The 26,946-nt window shown below is 40.4% G+C and overlaps 1 long non-coding RNA gene across 5 annotated transcripts; it reads right to left on the bottom strand.

Annotated features, from left to right (window-relative positions):
• Window positions 1-698: 698 nt before the first annotated feature.
• LOC117829047 lies at window positions 699-26,939 on the bottom strand. Of its 5 annotated transcripts, none has more exons than XR_004634537.1 (4): window positions 26,819-26,939; window positions 22,936-23,131; window positions 18,620-18,744; window positions 699-1,094 (listed from the first exon to the last, which is right to left on the bottom strand). It is a non-coding gene; the product is annotated as an uncharacterized LOC117829047 (long non-coding RNA). The 5 variants fall into 5 exon arrangements; XR_004634535.1 differs by lacking the exon at window positions 699-1,094 and adding an exon at window positions 9,392-10,097 and having other exon boundaries at window positions 26,819-26,936; XR_004634536.1 differs by lacking the exon at window positions 699-1,094 and adding an exon at window positions 9,392-10,097 and having other exon boundaries at window positions 18,620-18,739; window positions 26,819-26,935.
• Between the last annotated feature and the right edge of the window lie 7 nt (window positions 26,940-26,946).

Genomic DNA, 26,946 nt, shown 5'->3' with positions numbered 1-26,946 from the left:
CAACCCTAACCCTAATCATAACCCTAATCACAACCCTAACCCTAAACATAACCCTAACCCTAATCACAACCCTTACCCTAACCTTAATCACAACCCTAACCCTCATCCTAATCCTAACCCTAACCCCAATCCTAACCCTAATCAGAACCCTAACCCTAATCGCACGCTGTAACCTGTTGTGTTGTTAACTTGGAACCACCAGGTAAAGACGTGTTGAATACACCTCATAACTTCACTTTCCAGCCTCTCCAAACTTTTTTAAACCAAATGAATTATTGTTATTAACTCCAAAGTTTCTGCCTTGCAACTTCTCTCACGAAAGAAGAACATAATTCAAAGACTTCCTTCAATATGATTGTGAAATTCCAACAGCTCATGGAAACTCTGAACCAGGTTAGACTTCATAACTGTGTGTTATAATAAGAACTCTGCCAATTAGTGATAGAAGCGTTTCTTATAAATGCCTTTACAAAATCAAATTACCACTTCAGTTATGCTCCAAAGGTTTCATGCAATAGCTTGGTGTCAAACTCAGACCAGTTTTAATACACTCCTGAAATTATGTTGCATCTTATTCGTGCAATTGTTTCTCCTGCTTTTCTGCTAATGTTTGGTGTTATTGTTGACTTTGTCACTTCTGAGCAGAGGGAGGAATAAATACCTAAAATTTCAAATGTTAATTAAAACTCTTGTACGACTTAAGTCGAAGTAACTTTTAATTTCCCTCGAGGAACTTCTTACAATAAACAACAAAGAAAAATAAATGAAAATATAAAAAGTGGCAACTTCATGAATCAAATTTTGTTGTCCCATTTCAACCGAGGTATTTCCAAGCTATGAGAACTTTAATTGCAGTAAACTGACATTGCAGTAAACTGACATTGCTTTGTGTTGAAACGTTAAAGGAACTTGTGATATTCTTAAGCTGTAAACATACTTTTTATGCTGATTCGTAGGAAAATATAAGTGTCAGGAAATCACTGTGCATCTGGAATAAAAAGTGGACTTGAGTCTTGTTTAAAAGTTTGTTTTCTGCGCCTCCTTTACTCCGTCTTGAGCAGCACAGACTTGTTATGTAGAATGATGGTGATTACCTGTGGGAGGAATTGAATGCAGAGTGGAATTAAACACACAGCGGAGCATGCTGGAGGAAAAAAAAAAAAGATGAGTGTAAAGTGAGCTCACTCTGCAGAGACAAAGAAAATAAGAGAATAAATAACACAAGATAAGGAGTTCATCTTGTTGGAATTAACCACTGGATAATCTCACTGCACACCTTTTGAATCCATAATAAAAATGTTTACTGAAAGTGAGTTCGCTAAATACTGTAGATAAATGAAGAGAAGCTCATTATAGTCGTCAGGTTTTGGGTAACCAAATCCTGCCTGCTAATTGTTGTGAGCTGTGAGAGTAGGAGAGTGCCATCTTTCAATTTTTTGGCTTCTCACATAATGAAATAAAAGCAAACACGGCAGCATGTAAATGGGTAAAACATAATATTCATTATGAAAGTAATTATGGAAATGCAAATCAATCAGCTGCTTCTCACAGATGGGGTTGTTTTGATGAGAGGGAAGTATATCATGCACACTGCATCAGAGGGGTTAGCTCATTTTCAAAATGCGCCTTATTATGGAGGAAGAAGAGGACGTGTCCTACATCAAACTCTTGTGTTCGCAATCTTTGACATGGAAAACTGACCCCCTGCTGGCTGCTGAGGGTGATTTGCAGGATTTGGTTTCACTCAACTGTATTAGCAAGAGAATTCAATTATTTTTCGTATGGTAGACAAAAAACTTGTTTCTGTGGTTACTTTACATTCAAGAGGAGAGGGGATGGAGAGGAGGCGGTGTAATGTGTTTAAACACAGCCGGGAGAGTGTATTTCGGAATAATCTAGTTTAAAATATTTCAAAATGAAAATCAAAGTAGTAGTGAAAGTGCAACCTACAAAAAAATGCACAACTTTTGATCGTCATTTTTGAAGAATCTGACACGTTTACTTCAGGGAACATCTTTGAGTAAAAGTAATGCAGACACCATTGCAGATTAAAATGGATTTGAACGCTGCATATAAAAAAGGAGGAGCACACCTCCAAAAACAATCAGTGTGTTTTCCAAAGGTTGCAGAAAAACAATATAATGTTGACTTCCAAGAAAATGAGATCCAACTATTTCAAATGTGATAAAAAATGCAGGTTATGTTTTCTTTTTCTGTCTTTTATGCATTTACAAAAGGCTTGGAAACGTGCAGCAGGAGCGCCACATACACACCATAGACTGTGAATAAAAATGGACAGCGTTGCTCCGCCTCTTCCCGTTGTACGGTTCTGAAGCCAAAAAAAACGCTCCTGGGCGCCGCCATTGTGCAGCCAGAGCCTGTGAAGCCACAGCAACAAGCTCCGCCCTACAGCGTAGAGTCACAAGACTCTGTGTGTCCTTTGAAGTTTCACTCTATGGCGGCTGTGAATCAAAGGAAACAGGAAGTAAAACCCCATTTTTTAAACTCTAATAACCAACGAAAAATTAACTTTTCAGGAAAAAAGAGGCCTTGGACACAAAACAGTCAAATACTAACTACATATTACCACAGCTTACGGATCTGAGAAACATTCGTACCACGTGTATTTATTTTTTTAAGTTTGACTGCTCCCCCATTCAAATGAATGGGGGAGGACTGATTTTTTGACCTATACTGCAGCCAGCCACCAGGGGGCAGACACACTGCTGAAAGCTTCACCACCAGCCGAGGGAGCTGCTCCCCTGATACACACACACACTCAGCAGATTCAAAGGCAGGGCGTCACATTATGGGGGTGCATTATGGAGGACCCCACCATAGACTGTATAAATAATGGAAGTAGTATTCGTGACGTCACCCATCTGTTCCTGAGCGCCGTTTTGAAGCCAATCATCGGTGGGAGCCATATTGGAAATGCCGAACTCAACCAAAAAAATGTGAGGTAAAGAGGCGGGGTTTGAGCTTCCTAGCCAACAGCTATGTTTTATCAGCCTGTCGATCAAGTCAGTCTTGTCCTTATATGGGCAAAAACTCGTAATCTTAATATCTTCTGAACCGTCGTGTTAGAGAAAAATTCACCCCCGTTCAGTGTGTGCCGATCAAGAAATTAGCTACGTAGATCAAAGTCGTTTTTAGAACCAGGCTGTAAACATGTTTATTTCTGCTGCAAAGATAGTCTTTTTTGAATGGGTGTGTATGTGGTTTCCTGTGTTTCTGCAGCCAGCCTCAAGCGGGTCCTCGATGAACTGCAGCTTTTAGCACTTCTGCATTGGACTCATATTTTTAGACTGGAGGTTGCCACTTGTGGAGGACCCAAGCGGCAACTTCTGGTCTCAAAATAAGGACATGACTGACTCGACTGCTAGGAGGCTCAAACCCCGCCTCTTTATGTCACACTCTTTTGATGAGTTCAGCATTTCCAATATGGCTCCCGCCAACAATTGGCTTTGAAACAGCACTCAGGAACAGATGGGTGATATAACAGATACTACGTCCATTATTTATACAGTCTATGGGAGGACCCCACCCAGCCAGCACACAGTCTGTTTGACCCCCCTCCCCTCAGGCAGAAGGCAGCGCAGCCTCAAAGCCAGAACGACAAGGCTAAAAGTTGGGACTTGAACTGTGAACTCTCTACCCAAGTCTATTTACCCAAGTCTGTCCTCTGCACTTTACTGCTGTGACAGCATGCAAATGCAACTGCACTTTTCTTTTTTACATGCCGGTTTTTAACTATATTTTTAATTAATTTACAGTAAGCCTTTAGGTTATCTATTTGTGTATATGTATTATTTATAGGGTCTATTCCTTAGCTTGTTATTCATCTTGTATAAGCTGCTGGACCTGAGTAACATTTCTTGTTCCTTACTGGTTGTTTTGTTTTACATGATTGTATGACCATAAAGTGAACCTTGAACCTTAGACATGCACTGATGCACAGCGCTGTTCTACCCTGCAGGCTCCAATGCTACACATTGCCACCATCTTTCCACCATTCCTCCCTCCAAGAGAGGATCAGAGGCTGAAAGACTTTGCCCTACCATGATGCCTCTGAGTGGTACACCCTGCAGGCAAGGCAGAATGTAAGAGCCAATATAACCGTACCTTAGTATGTATAGATTCTAGGGGTATGAAGAATTTAAATTCTTCTATAATGAAAGTAAAAATAGGCAAAAATACCCATGTATGCCCATGCCAGCCAATTTCGTTCACAGAGTTTTAGGGGATAAAGAATTGAGCTTTAGATTTTATTAGGGCTATCTTTGTGCTAAAAGTGGACACACTGCTCCGTGCCTAGATTTCTAAAAAGCTTTATTTGTCCTGGAAGCATCTACAATCAGCTGTCAGTCAGTCTCCTGCAGAATTTCCCTGTGGTGTAACCGTGCCTCAGTGGAACAACAGGCTTAGTGCAGCGTTCTCCATGCCATTTTCAATTACAGTCATCCTCATCAAACCTGGTCTGCCAAAATTCTTCCTGCTCAATATCACAGTGCCTGGGAGCGCTCTCGTGTTAAAAGCGTACCACCCCTGCTAAGCGGGGCCCAGTTCTGTGAAAAACATACATGTGCAATTCCTTTTTAGTACAACGGGTGACAAGAGGAGAAGAAATTGGAGGATGGAGAGCCTGGGCTAGCTGTCTCAGTGCACCACCACCAGTGTACAGAGGCTACAGTCCTCTTTGCAGAGGTTGCCGGTTCGACTCCCGGCCGTGACCATTTCCTGCATGTCTTCCCCCACTCTCCACTCCCCCCATTTCCTGTCTCTCTTCAACTGTCCTTTCAAATAGAGGCAAGTAGCCCAAACATATAACTTCAAAAAAGAGACCCTCAAAGATAAAGAGTTCTTGTGACTTTAAACAGTTTTCAAACCATAAAGTCCATGGTGTTAAAAATTATGTTCATGATTTAAACTCTAAAAAAAGAAAAACTGGAAAATGTTCAGCAAATCCAGCAAACGGGTGCTGCTTCTTCAATGGTACAATTTATTTTCCAAAAATGGCAGAATTGGCAGAAACACATCTATAAATATTCTTCACACACTCATAAATGCTAAATTAAACGTTTGGTGTTAATTGAGCAACAAATCAATTCAAGCTGTCATAAACTCGCCTTTTTTTTCCCCCCTCATCTTGAAGTTCAGATAGATTCTGGCCTGAAAAAACATCTGCAAGGTTAAGCACAAGCTTATGCAAGAAGTAAAGTTCAATGACCTGAACAATGTCAACAAGGTGTGCTGTCTTTGTACACAACAGAAAGAAGCAAACTGTCTAGGGAGTTAGAGTGACCAGATTTTCAACCTTCAAAATAGAGATGCTTTAATTTTACTTCACAGAAGTAGGTCAACAAATACCCTGTGCCCACTTTGTGTGTTTGTTTTTGTTTCAATATGGTTTTAAATGTCTGCATTTCCGGCAAGGGCGACTGAAAGCGGTCTCTTGTAGTTTGAGCAAAACGTAGCAAATATGTTGTCTTGTACTTTTCAGAGGAAGCTGTAACTCTCTTTGGAAACACTGACTTCCTTGTCAGCATGATGGCTAGCCTACCCGACGTCACGCAGCAAGTCCTGTCAGTCTGATAAGCTTGGCTAGCTTAGCAACATCTGAGATTGATTAACACATGTACAGACAAATCAATCTTTATTTATATAGCGCCAAATCCCAACAAACGTTATCTCAAGATGCTTTTTACAAACATAGCAGGTCTAGACCACACAGGGTAATACGGGACTTCCGCCAGCTGGAGTCACGTGACCATTTGACCATTCCCTGCAGTAATCACTGAATCAAGGATTCTCCTCCTCCTCTCCTCATCCATGTTGTTTTTCTGGTCCTCTGAAAACCTCCGTCATGATGAGCGGAGCCAGGCCTAGAGTCAACAGGTCAGTTTGTTGTTGTAGTGAAGTGAAATACGATCTGGTGATAACACAGAGTGTTTTATTCTGAAAATTAACCAGATGTTTTCATTTTGTTTTGGTGCCTGACTTCCTGTCCCGCTCCATCTGCTCTGTTGAGATTGATGCATCGTGCTTCGGCATCCGGCAAAAATAGAAGTCTTGCGTATCTGATCCGTTGCGGTCCGGTGTGCCAGATCAGAGCGATCAGATCAGAGTCGGACTGCAACAGAGCGGATCCAGTGGAAGTTAACACATTGACTAGAATAGAAACCTATCAGATCTGGAGACGGACCGGACACAGATCTGGTGGAATTTGGCTGTAAGACTCAGTCTGATCTCATCCTAATCCACCATGAGCAGAGCACCTTGCAGTATTTAGCAAGTTACAGTGGCAAGGAAAAACTTCCTTTTAACAGGCAGAAACCTTGAGAAGAACCAGACTCATGTTAGACAGCCCGAATCAGTGTTGAACTTTGACTCGCAGTGCATGAAAAATGCTTTTCTATTGGTTACAACAGCTACAGCCTTGGCAACAATGCTGATTGACATATACAGACAAAGTATGATGCATTGTTTGAATATTTCAGTCGGTTAAGACTGGGACAGGGATTGTTCAAAACCAGGACCTATAAGTGTTGTATGGATACTTTCTGGGACTCTGGATACGGGCCTTTATGACACATTTTAGCACTACAGCAGTAAGCTTCAGGGGCCGACAAAGTTTTAGTCTCTATTCTGATGCCTCCTTGTGAAGTAAGTACCTAGTAAAATAAGATCGGCGGCAGCAAAACTGGTAATTTTTGTATCATGAAATGCAGTGCCCGAGTGTCAGGTTGACTTTCAGTGGAAAAAGACTGAGTAGATATTCAGCACTCACTCCCCACATTGCCTTTATTCCCATTGATTTTCAGTGTGGGGTAAGCATCACATCAAAACAAATATTGCTCAGCTCCTGAGATTGAATGTAAGCAGTTTTGCAAACAGAAAGGAGATCTGTCAAATAAATCAACATATCTTCAACATAGCTGCAATCACAGCAGCTGCTTTGGGGATATGTTGATACACAGACACACGTTCTTACTCAGTATCTGATAGTCATTTAGACTCCTTGATTTCAAGGTCTTCAGACACTCAGCTTTGAAAGTTGAAAGCCTCAACGATGACATAAAGTATCAAATATATATCTTTAATGAGTTTTTAAGTTTGAATATGTTGTGTAATTTCTTTCTTGCTTTTACTTTCCATATAAAACACAAAGTGTGTATGAAATGCAGCCCTGACAGTTCAAATAAATCAGCCATTAGTCTTGCAGACATGACAGAAAAAACTTGTTTAGAGGTAATTCAGTTACCTTGTTAACATGAATAGACACTGTCCACTGCTGTGTGAGATACAGGAAGCTTTCTGTGAGGACATTTTTCAAATAAGAAAATAGGTAAAGTGGTGAAGGAGCCAAGAAATGTTCAATACCCTCAACTGTTCCTCCTTCTTTTAATCTTGCTTGAGTCTACGAAATAAGTGAAAAATAAACTTCAACCATCACATCCTGTGGCATTACAGAAACTTCATGTCCTGATGCATCAGAGAGAAAAACATTTGACAGCTAAGCTAATGATTCATGAGCAAGTGATTGTAATTCTGGGTCCATATGGATCTGGAGGCCTGCAGGTTTTTATTCCAGCCTTCTAATCAGGGGCTGATTTACACTGGGGTGCAGGTTGAATGTAATTATGTATAATCAGCTACCTGGTAGGATGCAGAATTAGCTAAAAGCACTGCTCATGGTGTGATCATTTACATTTGCAGTTATTTTGCCTTTTATTAGATAATTCACGGTGTGATTTATGAACATATCAGAGCTGTGTTGTAGTTGCAATTGTTTTTTTTGGTACACAAGGCAAAGATTTAAGGTGAATAAAATATGGCATGGGGAGATTTTATAACTAGGGGAAAAAAATCCACATGTACAGCACAGAATCATCAGCATAATGAGTTATCCTTTTGTCCTCAGAAATCAACACAATCCTAAAGTCCACTTGTAATGTTTCAACTATTAATCTTCTTTCTATTCAGATGGACTTTATTTTTCTGTTTTAAAATTTTTACATTTTTCTGTTTTTATTATTTTATCTTTTGACAAAATAGTATATAGTCTGTTTTAATTAGGGCACTGAATTGATGTTTAATGGTATAAGAGATATCACTTCTGAGTCTGCAGGTACATGTTGTTGTCTTTCTTTTATAAGACAGGTACTCAAAGCTAGGGTTGGTAGCCATGGAAAACTAGCATGAATTTGAATGTAGCATTTCTTCAGGACTCCGTCTAACCCCTCCCCCCCTCCCCTCGGAGCTCCTCCAAAAAGACGCCCCCTCTCACATCCATGAGCGCTGCTGATTCATGACCATATGATCCTGAATGATTCAAAACCGGTCCTCAGCAGTTTTGATCTACGTCAACTCATGTCTCACTCAGCGGTAGGAAAACACCAAAACATTCTCATAGTGAAAGTTAAAAACACAAACAAACATGAAATGTAGGCGCAGGAGGCGGGCAGAACGGCAGGAAGGGATCTGATTGGTTTCATATTTTGGCTCCTGATGGCAGGGAGTGATTGGTGTTTTCCCAGGTTTACTCCGGCTGTAGATAGAGGCTTTTTTCACTCTTTTTAAAGAACACATTATGTATTGATTGCCATCAGGACATAAAGATCATTTTAACCAGTATAACAAAAAGTGGATCTAAACCTGAGTACCAACCCCAGCTTTAAAAAGGTAGTGTTTTGTAGGCTACTTAGAAACATTTATTAGAACACAGAAATTGAATATAATATTCATAAGTATGTTTGAATGAGCGTAAAATTACCTAAATATAGTTTGGTTTTGTTTGCTTGGAATCAGCCTTTTATATCTAAACAAGGAGCAGGTACCTTCCACGGAGGTTGCCATATGTCTACAGTATCACCGAATGGACAAACTAGGAACTTGTGCGTTTTTGTATTTAGTGAATTGCTGCACAAAATGCACTGGTTGAAAGAATTAGAAGACAGTTGTGCGAAAACAAATATGTACTGATAGACCTTTTTGATAATGGAAACTTGACAAATAGAGGATCATGCTCATGATGCATCACAGGAGCTTCCTGTCCTTGAAGGCCACCGTTGCTTCACTCACAGGAAGGGTGAGCAAGGGAGCATTTAAATCTGATCACTAAATATTCCAATTTCTACAAACTGTACCTTTCAGTTCCACAACACCTGATACCTCAGTAGTTGGTATACTTGAAAAGCATTGGTTGCATGCTCTAATGGTCCTCTTTGTTGTTCTGACTGTTGACAGGTCTAAAGCCCAAAGGCATGCACACAAACAAGAGTTAAGGTGAGTTAGTTACTTTTCATTGCTTGTTCTGGGCAGCGAGATCACAGGTATTTATCCCAGATGCATATATCTGTTTTATGTTTTAGCTCGATGACAAACAGTGTATTCACAAAGCAGTTTTATTAGGCTTTTGGAGTTCTTGTAAAGCCTTAATTTCAGTTTGTGTGAGCTGTCACACACAGACGGTGTTTTTAAAAGCTATAACAAATGACTCCAATTTTGGCCAGGGTACTCCACAGTTGGCTTTTTTCGGTGAATTAAAAGTGCAGGAGCGATTTTTGGAAACAGAAAAACAATTATAGAAATCATAAAAAACATTTCCACTCATGTTGTTTAGCCATGAGCTTGTTGGGCATTCAAACTAAATGACTTCCTCTCCTCCCTCCTCAGCTCAGATCCCATTTGGTTTGGCCGCAGCAGGTCATAGATCAACAGCTCCATCAAATACCTCCCACGTATATTGCAGCCACTTTTGGGATAATGGACAGTAAAAACTTTTCTTTAAGAGGGGCAGGGAGCAGGTGCAGTTCACGAGCTGCCAGTTGGCCGTTCTTGAAGAAACGCCGGGGTCACAGGTGAGGCAGGAAATGTCCACGAGTCCACACCTTGCTATCATTAGAGCCAGATGAGTCTCTGCAGGCTGATATGAGGCAGACAGCCGAGGCAGAGCCGTGACCCATCTCTGCGGTGACTAATGGTTCAGACATTGCTCACTATATCTCCGGGGCAGAAGTGTGTCACCCAATCCAAAAGACCTCAGGGTGTGCTGGCTGGAGGTGCCTATTTCATGTTAGCCAACACTGTTGTGTCTGTTGTGAAAATACAGAAACACATTACTTTTAAGCTGACATTCAAATAAGACTGAAAATGCCACTAATTCCAGCCTGTTTATGATTTACAAATCAACTCTACTCTGACTCAGTACGTTTTCTCTTCTTGGCCTCAACTCCAGTCTTTATCTGTTCAACCACAGTGGATTTAATTGCAAATCTTAACATCCCTATTCACTGGAGTAGCTGCAGGTAAAATACACTACCGCTGCTATACAAAAGTGGAGCACTTTAAAGAAGTGGAAGACAGAAGGGGGTTAAGGAAAATGCAAAACATTTGGGACATGTGTGTGCAAAGCTTGCAGCTTAACAAAAAAAAAGAAAAGAGAAGAAAAAAAATGTTGCTCTCTAAATCTCCTCTCACATTTGAATAAAATAAATGTATGTTTAAGCCGAGCAAGCGGCCTGATTATAAAAATGACTGAGCTAGTCTTTCAGTTTTGTATTTCCTGGATGAAATAGTGAAAACTGTTTAATAGATTAATAAGAAACTTTGGAAATAAATGTTAAATGGACTCCTCATATTCACCCATTCACACCACATTCATACACTGATGGAAGAGGCTGCTATTGTAGAGGACCATCAGTAGAAAGTAGGGATGCACCGATCCAATCCTGGTATCGGCTAGATCAGACTCAAAAAGCTAGATCGGATATCGGTGACAAAGGGCCGATATATAGTGCTGATCCATATGGCAGATCTATTCATCTCAGTTCTATGCTCTGTTCTGAAATGAAGGGATTCCAGCCTCTGGTTTAGCACTTGGAACCAAGGTACAGTTCACCATCAGGTCAGAAAAGCCTGAAGTTGCCAAAACAGGATTCTATCCTCACATTAAGGAATAGAGATTGTTAAATCAATACCAGGATCGGACCGGCTAGTATCGGTATTGGCAGATACCAAAGCCCTGGTATCGATACCGGTATGGAGACCAAAAAAGTAGGATCAGTGCATCCCTAGTAGAAAGTAACTCCATTCATATTCATTCACACATTGCCATTGAAACTTTGGCATGTGAACGTGGGAGATCGAACAGCCAACCTCCCTATCTAGAGACAGCCGACTACCACTGAGTCACAGCTCATGGTTTCTAGAGGTTTCTTAACCTATGACACTTTGGCGATCAGCTGACTTTTCTCTTTTGTGTTACCAGGACATGTTCGTCTTGAAAAAAACAAAGAAAGCTTTGATTAGATAGAAATATATGAAAAGTTTCTCAAACACTGAGATCTAACACAATGAATCATTGCGACTTCTCACTTTCTAAAAACAGACATTTTCAGGCCAGCAGCTGTCATAGATAATAATGCAGTCCATGGAGATAACACAATGTGAATTCTGCAAACTTGTAATTTTCACTGTTGAAGCATAATTGTGTTTGAAAGGTAAGCGGATGAATCATGGAGACGAACTGTCCCTCAATCCCTCCGATCAGACATTATTGTTCTCTTTTTGTATAATTATTGGCTTGTCTAGCCTATGTGACCAACCAAATTTACCAAGTGACTCACTGATGTCAGCAAATGGTCTCTGAAGAGGTGCAGTCACCAAATTAGAAATGCTGACTCAACCTAACTTTCAGTCAGCCTAGTTAAAGTTAAAGTTAAGGCTGGCATTAACCCTCTAAGCATACAATGAAAATGCATCCACCTATTCTCCCCTATACAGTTGTACAAAACAAGGAGTTAAAGAAACAGAATAGGGGGGAGGCATGAAGGCAGGTGAGGCCAGCAAGCTCAACAAGCTGGTAAAGAAGGCCTGCTCTTTGGTTGGGCTAGAGATGGACAGTCTGGAGTCAGAGGCTGAGAGGAGGATGATGGACAAACTGCGAGCCATCCTGGACAACCCCTCTCACCCTCTCCATGATGAGAGTCTCCCACCAGTCACAAGACTGAACGCTTCAGGCGCTCCTTTGAGCCCACTGCCATCAGACTGTTAATGGAGGCCACGGACTGCACCACGCTGACCACTGCTCACTTGCCAACAGCCTCAAGTGGAGACATAAGGAACTGCAGCTTTTTTGCACGTCTGCATTGGCTTCATTTTTTCAACACCAGAGGGGTATACTACGAAGCGAGTTCAGCATATCCCAGATATCTTCTCCTGATCCAGCTTCACTGAACCTGACAAAGGAGATCACGCTAAACTATCACACGAAGCTGGTTATGAACACGTTGAGTCAATCCAGAATTACCCCGAGCGCGTTCACATGAACGGGGCGGAGAAGGCAACATGTGACTAATCACAGACACAGACAGTCTGCCGTCAGCACATCGACATGAGTTTCAAACACTGCACTGATATTAGAAAAATATGAAGTTAAACACATAATCCAGATTAACTTCAACAAAGCTGAGTTTGAAACATGAAGGAAGAACTGAGAGATCAGACAAAAACTGTTTGAATACGCAAAGGACGTCTTATTTCTCATCATTAGTGCAGATATATCTGACTACAATAACTCTGTTTATTGATCATTAGATATATCTGACTAGAATAACTCTGTTCCCTGACAGTGATCTCTCTCTCTGATTTAATCTTGTGTCGTGTGTGTAAATTTTAGACGTAGTATTTCAGCTGCAGTCCTGATGGTATCAAACTGAGCGCTGTGGTTAAAAGGACTTGTAAAAATGAGAACACGATTCGAAGTGATAAGCATGCTCAGTTTTATATTTATTTGCAGTATAGCCTAAAACAATTTCATATGAATAATCTGACTTCAGACTCTGTTTATATATGATGTCAGGAAAGATAATCAATAACTGTCATCAGTATTTTATATATAAAAATCATACAGGTAGACAAAGTGTCCTGCCCGTCTCTTCTCCACTGCGGGCTTGACCGCAGTTCTCCCCCTCCCCTCGCGATCAGCCCACAGAGCTCCGTGATCAAGCGAGCTGATTGGTCAGTGGGTGGAGTTTTCTCCAAACTGATCTCTGATCCTGAGCATAACCTCCTCCGAAGCAGGTTAGGAGTTCAGCATGAGTAACTATGGTTATCTACCCTGATAAGGAGTGAACCACCTTCGTAGTACAGAAAATCCAGAGTTAACCCTGAAGTTACCTCGATAACCGCAAATCCGGCTTCATAGTATACCCCTCAGGAATTGCTAATTGGTTGAAACCTGACCCCTGTAGCTATTTTTTGTTATTTAGCACCCCCATACACAGCATAACTAAATTATTTTCTTTGTTGGTCATCTTTTTGTGCCCTCAGCCATCAAAATATGTCACTGTATCACAAAGGTGTTCTATCCAAAAAGGTGTTATAACCAGTGTTGTGATTTGTTCTACAGCTGTGGGAAACTCATCCCTCTTCATTAGGGAAGAATATGTATTTAAAAGGGCCTTTTCAGTGCAATAATTAGAATACTTCAGGTAGCTTCACTACAAGAGACAAGGGTGTCAAGATTAAAGTAACAACAAACACAAAGTGGAAGTTAATTTTGATGCAAATGTCATGAGAATCAATTAAACACAGAGCTTCGAGTTCAGGTGCTGCATGCCCTGTTTTTTTTTTTTCACAAATCTAGCTGTTATCTCAGCACACTGACAAATGCTTCCTCCTGGCAAAGGAGCAAATTCCTGCAGGATCTCACATGCACACACATCTCCTGGCTGAGCTGCACACACACACACACAAAACATACAATGTTTATAGATGATACAATCCTGGCATGATTGAGTCACAGGTAAGGAGGAGGGGGATTTAGAGAACCTCAATTAAGTGCGGGTGCAGTGTGGGATGATTCTGCAGGTGGAATTGCATTTGCACTGGCAGGCTAATGCTTTGTACAATAGGTCACAAATGGAGGAGAGGGAAGAGCAAAGATGGGGGCCCTGATGCCACTGATTGGCCTCAATCATTGCAGGTGATTGGGAGACAAGATGATGGAGGGCTTGCAGGAGGAAGCACTGCTCCTTCTTCCCTTGGTGTTTCTTCTGCCTCTCATGAATTCCTTCATTTGTGTCAGGGACACTCAGTGCACTGAGTGGATTGAGTGGATGTATAGAAGCAGGCATTCAGAAAGCAATTTAGGTTGCGTTTTGCAGTTTTAGAGCAATGTCATTTACTGTCAATACCGCAAGGAGAATAAAGCTAAACGGACAAGAAAGGGAACGTTTTCTGTGCATGGCAACATCAATAACTCGCCGGAGGTGTGCAGCGGTTGAGCCATTATGTTGAACTGTTTGGTAATGATCGGCTAATTTTGCAGAACAAGGTTGTTGCATGCCTGACGGAGTACAAGCAGTACACAGAATGCTGCTAACAGAGCCGAGCTGCTGCTGCTGACAGTGACCTTGATATTGTCCGTGGAGACGACGTCGGCAGGCAGAATACACAACACGCCCAGTCACTGTGCAGCTAATGAGCGAGTGCATTGCTCAGCTTTATCTTCTTAATTAATGATTGAGACGAGACTCAATGAGTTCCTCCTGGATATACATGCGTCAGCTCAGCGGGGATGTTAACTGTAGCGACTCACAAGGGGATTGTGATTTGGAAACAAAAAGCAATTATCAGGTGAGGCTGTGAAGTGTAGAAATGGAAAAAAAAAAAAAGGTGTGTTTTCCTCCATTGAAGTGTAAATCCGTGACTAGATTAATTTTGTTTGTGCTCAAACAAAATTTGCACCGTTGTGTTTAGCTCATTTCAGTGCGCATATCCCAATTACAAGGGGAGCAGGGCTTGTAAACAAAAATCACATGGACCCACCAGGATATTATTTATGGGTATTATTTATTTAGAATTACTAAAGTAAAAATCAGACTGATGAGTCAGACAAAGCCAATTCTAAAAAGATAAAAATAAAGACTACATATTGTGCTTTGAGGCTGACGCAAGCTGCCAGATTTCAATATCACTCTGTACCCAGGACATTGGCAAACAATGGTTGTTTATGAATGACCATTCTGTTTAAGAACACATGATTTCTCTTCCTTAGCACCATAAACACCAAAATGGAGCTGTAAATATTGCAGAAAAATGTGTTTTCAAGTAGAAAAACAGGTCTGAATGTCATCTGAGAGATGTGCAGATGAACCATATGTGTTCTCACAGGGTATGTTTAAGTGACTCATAGTTACATATGGTGGAGGGGAGATGTCGTGAAGTGAGTTCAGCAGAAAACATTAAGCCCAAGTCTGTTTTTTTTCCTCCTTTCTTTTAACAAACACTTGGAGGTGTCTCTTTGCATCCCTTTTATGAAGCACATTTTAGGTGCTCCAGCTTATTGAGTCTTATCAGATAATTGAAAGAGGATACTGATAGCAAGCAGGGAAGTTCAACTTATTACACTACAGTTACACAGTATATGGGGTAGACTCAGGGCATTTGTCCTGAATGCACCTTGGAGTTAGAATTTCAACTGGGAAACTCAGTAACCCCGAGCTCAAAATCCAAGATGGCTACTCCAAGTATGAACAGTAAAAATAAAGTACTGCTAGCAGTGTTTATGAGCAATGTATCCCCAATTTGAGGACATTTTCAGTGAAGTTTTGAACACTCTCCGAGATATAAAAAAGTTGTGAAACTGTCTTCGTGCGTGGTGATGTCTGTTGTGATCAGCTATGTCAACAACGTGCAGTTTCTGTGCAGCTAGTAGGAGTTTGCACTCATACTAGCTACAGTACAGTACAGTTTACCTGGAACCCCTCATCCAGGTATACTGCCTTTCTCGCCCGCTACGCTCAGCCTCTGAAAAGCACCTAGTGCTTCCAGCACACAAGGCCTCAAAATCACTAGCTCGACTCTTCTCTTCTGTTGTCCCTAAATGGTGGAATGAATTGGCCAACTCCATTTGATCTGCAGAGTCCCTCTCTACTTTCAAAAGACAGCTAAAGACCCAGCTCTTTAGGAAGCACTATGCACTTAGCTAGACTGTTCTCCACTGTTGTCCCCAGTGGCAGATCATGTCTTCCAGCTACAGTTGACTCACACTGTCCTGCTCTACTCTGGGAATCTGTGTTCAGCTCTTGAGTGACCCAGCACTTGGTACTTTGGTCATTATTGTGGTGATGTTAATTGTTGATGATGATAATGGAAGGTCTTAAATTGTTTGGTTGCTTCATTGTAGATGTTCCTTAATTTTGAAAAAAAAAAAAAAAAAGATTCCTTACTTACTTTTGTGCATTGCCTTTACACTGCTTGGCAGTACCTGCACCCAAATTGACAAAGCACTTTGTTACTCTTACTGATCTTGTTTCCTCTTGTCTAGATCTTTGCTTGTGTTATTCTTGTTCTCGTATGTACGTCGCTTTGGATAAAAGCGTCTGCTAAATGACATTGTAACATTGTAGTACAGTAATTGAGCTCTCATCCTGCAGAAAAAGTTGTGAGGCACTGACCCCCAAGCTCTCTGCCTGACTTTGCTGGTCACTCTTTAACTTAAATATAGGACTCTTTGAATCAAAAGAGCACTCTACAAGATTAATTTACCATAAAACAGAAACACTATACCCCCGTTTTTTATAAATGCATGATTATGACCAAATGAGGGAGAAAAGATGTGAAAAAAGTTGCGCAGCCGGACTAGTCTGTGTCCCTGTCTTTTCCAGTACAGCGTGCACTCAGCTTTCAATGAATGAGGATGTGTTTTTTTAATCTGGTCAGGTCGCACTCAGTCATGTTGGAATAATTTTCCAGGACATTTGACTTTTTCCTCCAATTTTCCAGTTGTTTTCCAGTACTGGGGAAACTGGTCAACTGTTTTCCAGGTTTTCCAGGACGTGTGGGAACCCTGGTTCCCATTCTAAATCAATGTTCATGTTCACACAGGGCGCGGCGCCTCTCAGCTCTGTCTCAGGAGCCTGCCCCAGCATCGCTCCACCAGAGATACGCTTCCAGTCTATTTGCGACGTAGCCTGTGCCCAGCAGGCGTCAATCTGCACAGAAAAGAACGACCTGGACAGGAAGTCAGGCATTAGGATCACATGCAACATCCAGTAATTTCAAAATAAAACACCCTGTACGGACTCCCGACCGTTTAAAGTTCATATTGATCAGAAATACTCATAGATTATGGATGTAAGCTACAAAAAGCCACAGACCAGTGATCCAGGTCGACTACAACAGGACTTTAAGATGATAACTGTGTCAGAAGGTAACAGGGCAACAAAGTAGAGGAGAATTTTTCATATTAAACTCATCTAAACATGCAAAATTGAATCTTTACAGTTATGCAGGATACTCAGTGATGATTAAAGCACATAAGTAATGGAATACTCTCCAAATGAGCAGAAATTCAACCACAGAAAGGCTCTGTGACCTGTGGTTTGTATGTTGTTTTCTCTATGCTGGACTCAGCTAATCCTGGCTGCTCTGAGCTGGCGCTCAATCCAAACATGTGTATTGTACATGTTCTATTTGTGGAGATGCTGTTATGTTGCTTTTGCTTGCAAACTATCACAAAGTGTGTCGATATCATCTGGTATTAGCTAACAATGCTAGCTATAGCGACTTTCCGACTTCTATTCAGTCCGTGAAGACAATGGGTGCACGGCACACAATCACAAAGGAGGGGAAACACAGGAAGGAGGTAGACTTGACACACTAGGAGATAATACTACAACAGAAAACACTTAAGGCATGTGATATAGGAGACAATACTACAACAGAAAACACTTAAGGCATGTGATACAACAGCACAAACAACTATGAGTGAAATACAAGACCAAGTTATGACAGGAAATAACACAAGACAGGTCACACCAGGCAAACCACTACAAAATAAAGACCAAGATACAAAACTAAACACAAACAACTCCTTACATTATGTTTTATAAACTAGACTAACAAACAAAAAAATGGCACACTGTATACTCAAAATGCTGCTTGACAAGTAGCATCATTATTCTTTTAAATTTTTTTGCCTGGAATGAGTCAGCCTCTAAGAACAAGTAACAGGATTATAAATAGAAACAATATGAAAACATAATGATATTCAAGAAGCAGCGGAAGTAAGTGCTGAATTGCACTTCTTAATTTTAGATCACTGAGGCACCAAAATAAATGAGAGAGAAAACTCAGAGAGAAACAAAAGAATGCAAAGAGTCAAAAGCTGAACTTCAGGAGAGAGTTGAATGTGTTCTTTTATCTTCACTATAAAGCAGCCGGGGGTGAACACTACCCCCAAACATAAGCAACAAAAACACGTTTATATTATTAGGCACACAACAGAATCATCCTGACCTAGACTTTTGCTGCCTCTGAAATAATTATGGAAAAGTTGGAGGACAAGAAGAGAGGTAGTGCAAGGTTGTGTGGAGGTGCTTATCTGTCAATCTGCTGTCATCTACGTAGTAAGAGGAGCATGTAAAATCGAAAATGAAATCAACCTCGACCTGCTGTGTCTGCGGCAGCATCCACTGAGTTTCTATTACTGGAGAGACTCTTGACACTGACGCAGAGTGAGGAAGAATAATACATAACAGCCTTTCAAGCCAGTGTATTTGCAGATTTACAAGGTTACAACTTCCACTGCGCCGTCTCCAGAACTTACCCGACAATGGAGCCGCCAAGGAAAACGAGTCACGGCAACAGAGAGAAGATCTCAGCTACACACGAGTCATGGCAAAACTTGAGCCTTTGAATTGGCCAGGATGAGCGTAGCATCCAATAGCTGTCCTTAAAGAAACGGAGACCCTGGGTTGGTGACTCAGAAGGTTTGCATGGGAGCAGATTACAGGTCTTCTATGTAGATATGTGTGTTATACAGGAGTGTCAAGTAACAAAGTACAAATACTTATTTACCTTACTTAAAGCTAGGGTTGGTAGTCTCGGTAAACCAGCATGAATTTGAATGTAGCTTTTCCTCATGACTCCGTCTAACCCCTCCCCTCCTCCCTCGGAGCTCCTCCAAAACGAACTCCCACCGTTTATAAGGATACTAAAAAAATACTATTGTGTGCTTAAAACTAATAGCCAGGGCCCTCAAGTTTTGAACTCAGTTCTGAGTGAGATTTTGGCAGCGGATTGTATCCTCTCAGTCTTTATCCAGATTTATATAGGCTGTATTTTGTTCCTTGACCATAACAATGTTGACTGCCCTCTCTCTTACTCTCTCCCTTAATCAATTGATGAGATGACTTCCTGTACACATTTGATACACGGCTCCTGTGTCTTCCAATCTGCATCGCTCAGTCTGCAGTAGCGCATGTGCATCCTTTTCTTTGGAACGTAATGTTGTTGCATTGTTTTACCCGGATACAGTGATGCTATTTTTTGATTGGCTGTTGGATAACTATATTTCTCTTTTTTTTTTTTTTTTAATTTTTTATTAGCTGGTGCGTGGCAAGCTCCTTCTGAACACTACAAGAAACCTACTTAATTCCTACCTCTTCCACAGTTTAAAGTAAAGCAGTGCAACTTGGTGGGCGTTGTCCTAGTAATTATTCTGTGTGAGAAATACAAGGTGTTGCGTGTGAACAGGTTGAAATGTGTGTGTCTCACACCCAATGCATGAGACTTGAGAGCCCTGCTTATAGTAATAACCATATCATATGTTTATGTAATCGGCTGCACTGTGGTGCAGTGGGTAGCGCTGTTACCTCACAGCTAGAAGGTTCCTGGTTCGAATCCCCGTTTGCATGTTCTCCCCGTGCATGCGCGGGTTCTCTCCGGGTACTCCGGCTTCCTCCCACAGTCCAAAAACATGCTCACCAGGTTGATTGATCACTCTAAATTGCCCGTAGGTGTGATTGTGTGCATTATTGGTTGTCTGTCTCTCTGTGTTAGCCCTGTGATAGGTTGGCGACTTGTTCAGGGTGTACCCTGCCTTCCGCCCGAAGTCAGCTGGGATAGGTTCCATCCCCCCGTGACCCCTAACGGGATAAGCGGTCAAGAGGAAGGAAGGAAGGATGGAAGGATGTATGTTTATGAAATCACAATCCTTTAGATGACTGGGAGAAAGTTTTCACACCACTGAATCTGCTCTTTAAATATTCCATAAACTCTAGTGAGTGCTGTGAGACTGCAGTCATGATGTGGAACCATGGAAATGTTGTACCCAGTCTAAAAGTTGTGCATATAAAGTTGGCAGCCAGACTTTCCACAAAGCAAAATGTCAATCAGCTCACAACCTGTATTAACGATTTGCGCTGTGTCGTCAGAAGTGATAACTTTATTTTGTTATGAGCAGACTGCACAGAGTGGAAAATCGTTTCAAAACAAGTCATCAGAATCATTTTGAATGAAGTGATGATTGCATTACTCTCAATCAATGCAGAAAGTTAGTGGGAGAAATGAAGGATAATTAGAAATCTGCAGGGACTTTAAACATTTATAACTCTTTTTAAATTAGTAAATGTTTTTAGTAATTGAGTTAATCTCACCATAAGAGAAAATGTCCTTAAGTCATTTGAAGAGAGAAGGTTGCTGCTACAAAGTTTATTATGTATCTATTGGAAATAATGTATTCATTTATTTGATTTCTCATCCCTTCTAAAAGATGTATTTGTTTTGAGCCGTGATCACACTCATCCTGAGAACTGTTAGAACAGCAAGGTCTGTTGTATAAGTTACTTAAAGTTTAATAAAGCTCGAGTCCCAGGCTTTCAATTTTCCAAACACCTGACAGCCAGACGATGAGAAAGAAAAAGTTTTCTTTCAGCATTAAAAAGAGTAAAAAGAAGAGCTTAGCGTCTCGAAAATCTGGGCCAGATGGTGCTCTCTCACACCCATCGCCCCACCCTCAGCGAACGCAGACACTTACAGAATAAGAATAGACTGGATTACAGTCATTGTGAACTGCACCTTATTGTAAATAGCTGCCAACCAAAACACCAAACTCCAGATTTACAGACGCAACGTAGGGCAAAGTTTTGAGGAGCTATTTGACCGAAGGGGAACAGTGTTTGATTAAATCAAAAGGCACATGTAGAAGTTGTCATTGACCCAACATTGACTAAAGGTTGAATACAAAGCAGGAAAGAATGATTATTACAGTCAACAACATTTAAATTCACTTACCATAACACCATCCTGATCAACTGTGACAAATGGTTAAATGCTTTTAACTGGAAGATGCGTAGTTTTATTCCTTTTCATGCACTTCATACCTTTAAATAAAATCAGAGACGTCAGCGGACGAATTCCTGCCTCCCAATAAAAGGCTGTGGGTACCCCTGTGTTGTCATTCTGTATCCCTTTCCTTTAGCTGTTTGCTTTAATATTGTATTAGTCAGTAGCAGTGGTGGACAAAATACACAGCTTCATTACTTAAGTCAAAGTATAGATCCACTTGGTCAAATATTACCCCAATACAAGTGAAAGTTGCTCTGTCAGATTATTACTTGAGTTAAGGTACTGGAGTACTTGCTGATAAAAATACTTAAGTATTCAAAGTACTTCTTAAAATACATAAAGAATACATTCTGTTAGATCATGTTAATTCAAAAAACCATTACTTGAAATCTCTAAAAACTATACCATGGAATAAAAACAGCAACTAAGTTACTACAAGCACAGACAACTTAGTTACAACACGCTTTCTCAGGTTGGACAGTGAATGTTTGTACGTTTGGGCAGAGTGGGAAACAGGGAGAACATTTCAAACAATACGTATCATTCTTCATTTCAAAAACTTCCAACATGGGCTGAAGATATGGACATGGGTGCTCAGGTGAAGAATTATAGCCATCATTACCACCTCTACATGAACTGCCTGATCTGAGTGATGCTCTGTGTTTGCTCCATGATCAACCGTGGAGACGCACAATAAACAGGTACGACTAAACCACTGAGACAAACAGAACTACACAAGCACGCTTTACTGTCTTAGGAATCAGATTTCAGAAAAGAGAAGGAAATTCATGAGCTGATTTCAAAGCAAAAGTAGTGAGTAACTAGAGCATTGATAGAAATGCAGTGGAGTAAAAGTAATACATTTCCCCCAAAAATAACACTCAAGCAAAGTACAGATACTCCAAAAATGGACTTAAGTACAGTACTCAAGTAAATCTACTCTGTCACCTGACTACTGACCAGTGGTGGACAGTAACAAAGTAACCCAACATGGCAGTTTTGGCATCTTAGCATAACCTAGCAGCAACCATTTTGCAGTGAAAACCACATGTACATGGTTGTTGCATGTCCACATGTTATAAAACATTAAACATGAGTAAAGACAAGTGATTATCTTAAATGTTACTTTTAAAATTGACCAAATATGCTTCAATTTTTCATAATGTATTGGTTTGATTCCACAGTCTAACAGGATATTGTAATTATTTTGAAGATAACTTGACTGCAGCTTCCTGCACCTTCCATACTTTTGGCCCTTGACCAAGCTCCTGAATCCAACAGATTAGACTCATTGTTTTTGCACCATTATGTATTGCCTGGGTCTCCATTGGTTAGCTTGATCAGCCTGACATGCATTTGATAATTACAGGCTATGTTTTACCGCTCTGCCAAAATCTTTGGGGAAAATCAAGTTGGTGAAATAAAAAATAAAAAAGAATCATTCCCCAGAGGGCTTAAATGATCATTGCAACAACCCCAGCACTGCCATATAAGCCAGTGTTTCATCAGCGTAAGTGCTTTGCTCCTTGTGATCCAAAAGGTAATATTAGGCTCCAACTTAGGTACCACATTATGCAAATGTGTAAAGAGGACATCATCAGTGTAATAGTGTTGTTTTTTCTGAAACAACCCTTGGGTTGTTTTACAAGACCTGCAAAGCACGAACACGTGCCTGTGTCGCTGTGCAGGAGTGTGTATCCCTGCTAGCTGTGCATTATCCATTCTGCTGCTGGATTAATGGGGCAATTGATCAACGGCAGACTTGTGTATCCCAGAGAACGGCTGATCACTCACCTACAGCGGGGCCTGACACAGGAGCACCAATCAGCACCACGCAGCCAGAATGATTACAGACGCATGGTTGAACTGAGCAGCAGAGAGGCCGGTGCCGACACCCTCTTCTTCCTCTGACAGCCTGACATTGATAGGAGGAAAGAGCTGCGGAGGGTAGCGCGGGAGAAGCGGAGGATGGGTTCAACAAGGCAGAAACCTAACAGGAATGGAAACACAGGTGTAAAGCTCAATCACAGAGCTGGGGGCATGCTCCAAGGGAGACAAACGCTCCCCAGCACCATCAATGTAATGATGTACACTTGAAGAGGCATCACGGCTGATGGTATAGATTGAGATAAAGATAGCACAGTTTGCGTCAATTCTAGCATTCTGCTGGAATGGAGCAAGGGTACAAGGACACCGTCTCCACTTATTGTTATTCAATAAGGCACATGTGTCCGGCTATTTCTTTAACTACAGACCTCAATCAGCTCAATGGTCCTTTCATGGTTAATAACTGAAAAGGGACATCTAGCTAAGAACATGTGACTCAGAGTTCAGCACAAAGAACCTTAGAATAACCTCAGATAGATTCTCCCATCAGTGTTGCCAATATTTTATTGGATCATCTGGATAACAGCAATACTACAATAAAGCAGACTACAACTGTTATATATTTATAATCCAGGGTCTAAATTTAGTTCAGGGGTAGATAATCTCCACCCTAAAAAGCCCTCAAAATATCCTCATCAGATATTTAAAGATCGTCTAAAGACGTTTGTGAGGAATGCATCTGGCTGAAAGTCTCCAGTTAACAGGGTCGCCGTTTAAACCAAAACACCGGCCGATCTCTGCCACGGCTTTGAGTTGAAAAGGATTTTAAAGCCGTGTTGAAATGTCTCTCCTCTCACGTGTTGATTCAGTGAATCCATCTGTGATGAAATATAGCACCATCTAAAACAGCGCCCGCTGAGTCTCTTCCATGCTAACAGGCTAACTGTTGTGTTACTCATAATGATACCTGCCTGTCCATCTGCTTCTATGGCGTTATCGTGATGAATGGAATTAGTCTTTGTGTTACTGCCCTCTACTGGTCTGGTGGTGTAGTGCATTTACTTTTTTTCTCTCTCTCCATATGAAACTGGCCTGATTTGCACAATCTACCCAAGACTTCAGCCCACGGTCCAAACGCAGACAACAATGTGGACACAGGAACCTTTTAGTTCAGGGGAAAGTAGTTCTGTGGGGTTAAAAGACCCAAGAACTTGTTGTCGAAATGCACCTTAAGAGACTAACCAATCTTGCCACAGAGACAAGCCCACCTTGTCCTGAGAAGATTAATCTGAACTGCTTTCCCCTAACCAAAGTAACTCAAGAAGGAACACCCTGACCTTCCCTACTATACACTGGAACTACAGGGGACGGAGTGTTTGATTGTATGGTTCCTTAGCTGTGGAACTATATCCCAGAGGAAGAAAGGTTCAGTATATAAGTATGGTCTTTTAAAAAAAGAATCTGTCGTTTCTGAAGGAATTTCTTTTAAGCTTCATGTTTATGTCATGTGTTACATTTTGGTCCTTTTCTTCTTCATGCCTGTCTTTTTTCTTTACGTACATTACTGTGTATGTTAGTGTTATATAAAATTATATGAAGAGCTGTAAAGCACATTTTTTCATTTTAACAATAAGTAGTATAAAAACATGTCCAACAGTCTTAAGTAACACCAAAGCACTTAACCTAAATCCAAGTAGCCACACAATCAGGATATTTCATTAGTCTCCTTCCTTGTTTCTGAGCAGCCAATGCTTTGGTGTCCTTGTGATGCACTTCTGAGCCATCACTTGTCCATCACCCATAACATACTGTGCTCTCAGAGCTGAATTATTCTCCAAGATGGAAGACAAGAGAGCTTTAACCCTCACAATGCTCGGCTGTAATGCTGTGCCCAGTTTGCTGAAACACTCAATCAATGCAGGAAATGAACACTGGGGCTAGTTTATTTTATTCCGTTGCACAATATAGCTTTTACACAAATGCACAATGGAAGCAGCAGAACGGTATGATAATGCAATGTACATTGAAATGGAAGAAGAGAGTGGGCTCATGTTGCAAACCACATAACCTTCTGTCTGGGCTGGGCAGCAGAGGAGAGGATATTTATCTGGGATTAGATGTGGATGGAGTCTGAGTTATTGTTGATGTTTGGAGGATAATGTAATAGAATATTTTCTAGGTTTCTCAAAGAAACGAAATAAATCAGACGTGTGAGCAAGCAGAAGAAAACAGTGGAATAAAGGTTACACCTAAAAATGGCAGTCAAATTCATTAGCCCTGTAAAGCCTGAACCATCAAATAATTGTTAGAAAATTCTAATTCTTTGAAAATTGAGTGTGTATTGGACCTTCTGACAATTAAAAAAAAAAAAAAAGAATGAAATAGCAATTTTGTATTATATTTGATACATCAGGCATTTGTATAAATTTTTCTCCTCAAAGTTTCTTATTTTTCCAAACAAACTAAAAGATATGAAAACAACATTTTAAGCCCATCAAAGTTAAAGTTCTCTTCAAATTTTTCCCTAAGTAATTTCAATTTCGATTTCATATTGCACGACAACGTCATACATATTTTGTAACCAATTATCCCAATTTATTGTATATTTCTTTTCTGAATTGTTCAGTTTTTAGTTGCAATCAATGAGCAAAAGACAATTATTTACTAGGGAGCCATTGCAACATTCAACCAGTCATCAATCATGATGCAGCAGGTTGCATATATAAAAAAAAAGGTTATAAATATCTCAATTTCTCCTCAAAATATCCCTAATTATATCATGTAAACATGCTCTTAAAAAACAAACAGACTGTATGTTGCTTTATGGAATGCATAATGTATGAAATGTAATACATTTTGATTGACAGATCTCCAAATAAATGACCTCATGTACCTCCTGTGTCAATTTTGATACACACATTTTCAGCACGATGTGACTTTAAATTGAGTTATGAAATATTTATTAAATTTTTAAAATTGCATTAATCAAGTAACTATTCCTCTTCAAGTTTCAGTGACAATTTGGAAGTTTTTTTTCATCCAAACTTTTTCAAAATTGGCAAAAATATCCCTGAAAAAACCTTGAGTTGGTCTCTGATTCACAGCTGACATTTTGGATTCCTTCTGGTGCATGAATTACTCACACCTGGTGGATTATCCTTGCGTGCACCGCAAGTATCTGATTGTACCAGTACTTTTCAGAATTAATATATCCCACTGATGATGTAGAGGTCTCAAAAACTGATGTATCAAATATGATACACTTGGTGTTATAGTATGTTGTCCGCAAATATAAGAATGATAGAAACTAGCTAGGCTACAAGATAAAGATGCACTGTTTAAAAGTTTTCTACCAACACGGCTCAAATTACAAAAAGTTATGTGGAAAGGATCACTAATAATGATGAAACCCTGTTGAATTATCACCTAACTGCAGTTACACCAAGCTACACAGAGCATTAGCTTAAGCTAGTTGTTGGTTTACCAAGCAGTAAAATACAAGAACTTGAACTGTAAAAACTGAATAATTTACCAGTTACAGGACCACCACTAATACTCAAGAGTCAGTGGAGAGCAAACGAGAGGCATAAGACTCAGTGTGGTTGAAGAAAAAAGTAAAAGCTAAATGCTAATGTTCTTCTTGGAAGCTATAGGCAACTGTTTGTTTTCACAAATAAATAAACCATTACATTAATAAAATATATCTGCATTCGTCCAGTTCTATAATGTGTTTAAGTGCTCTGTTTTATCATGGCTGAGGCAAAACAAAAGAAGAGGACCCAAAATGCAGTCTTAGAAATAAAACATTTGATAAACAAATAAAATGGGAGATAAACAAAAACTTACTTACATGAAAATCCACAGAGGAAACACAAGAGCTCACACTGAAGACACAGCAAGACTCTGGTAAGACTCACAACCAACTGACAACACAAGGGAGGAAACACAGGGACTAAACACACACGAGGTAACGAGCGA

Source organism: Notolabrus celidotus, chromosome 17 (assembly GCF_009762535.1).
Source record: "Notolabrus celidotus isolate fNotCel1 chromosome 17, fNotCel1.pri, whole genome shotgun sequence".
Lineage (NCBI taxonomy): Eukaryota > Metazoa > Chordata > Actinopteri > Labriformes > Labridae > Notolabrus > Notolabrus celidotus.
This window is presented reverse-complemented; position numbering and strand designations above follow the sequence as displayed.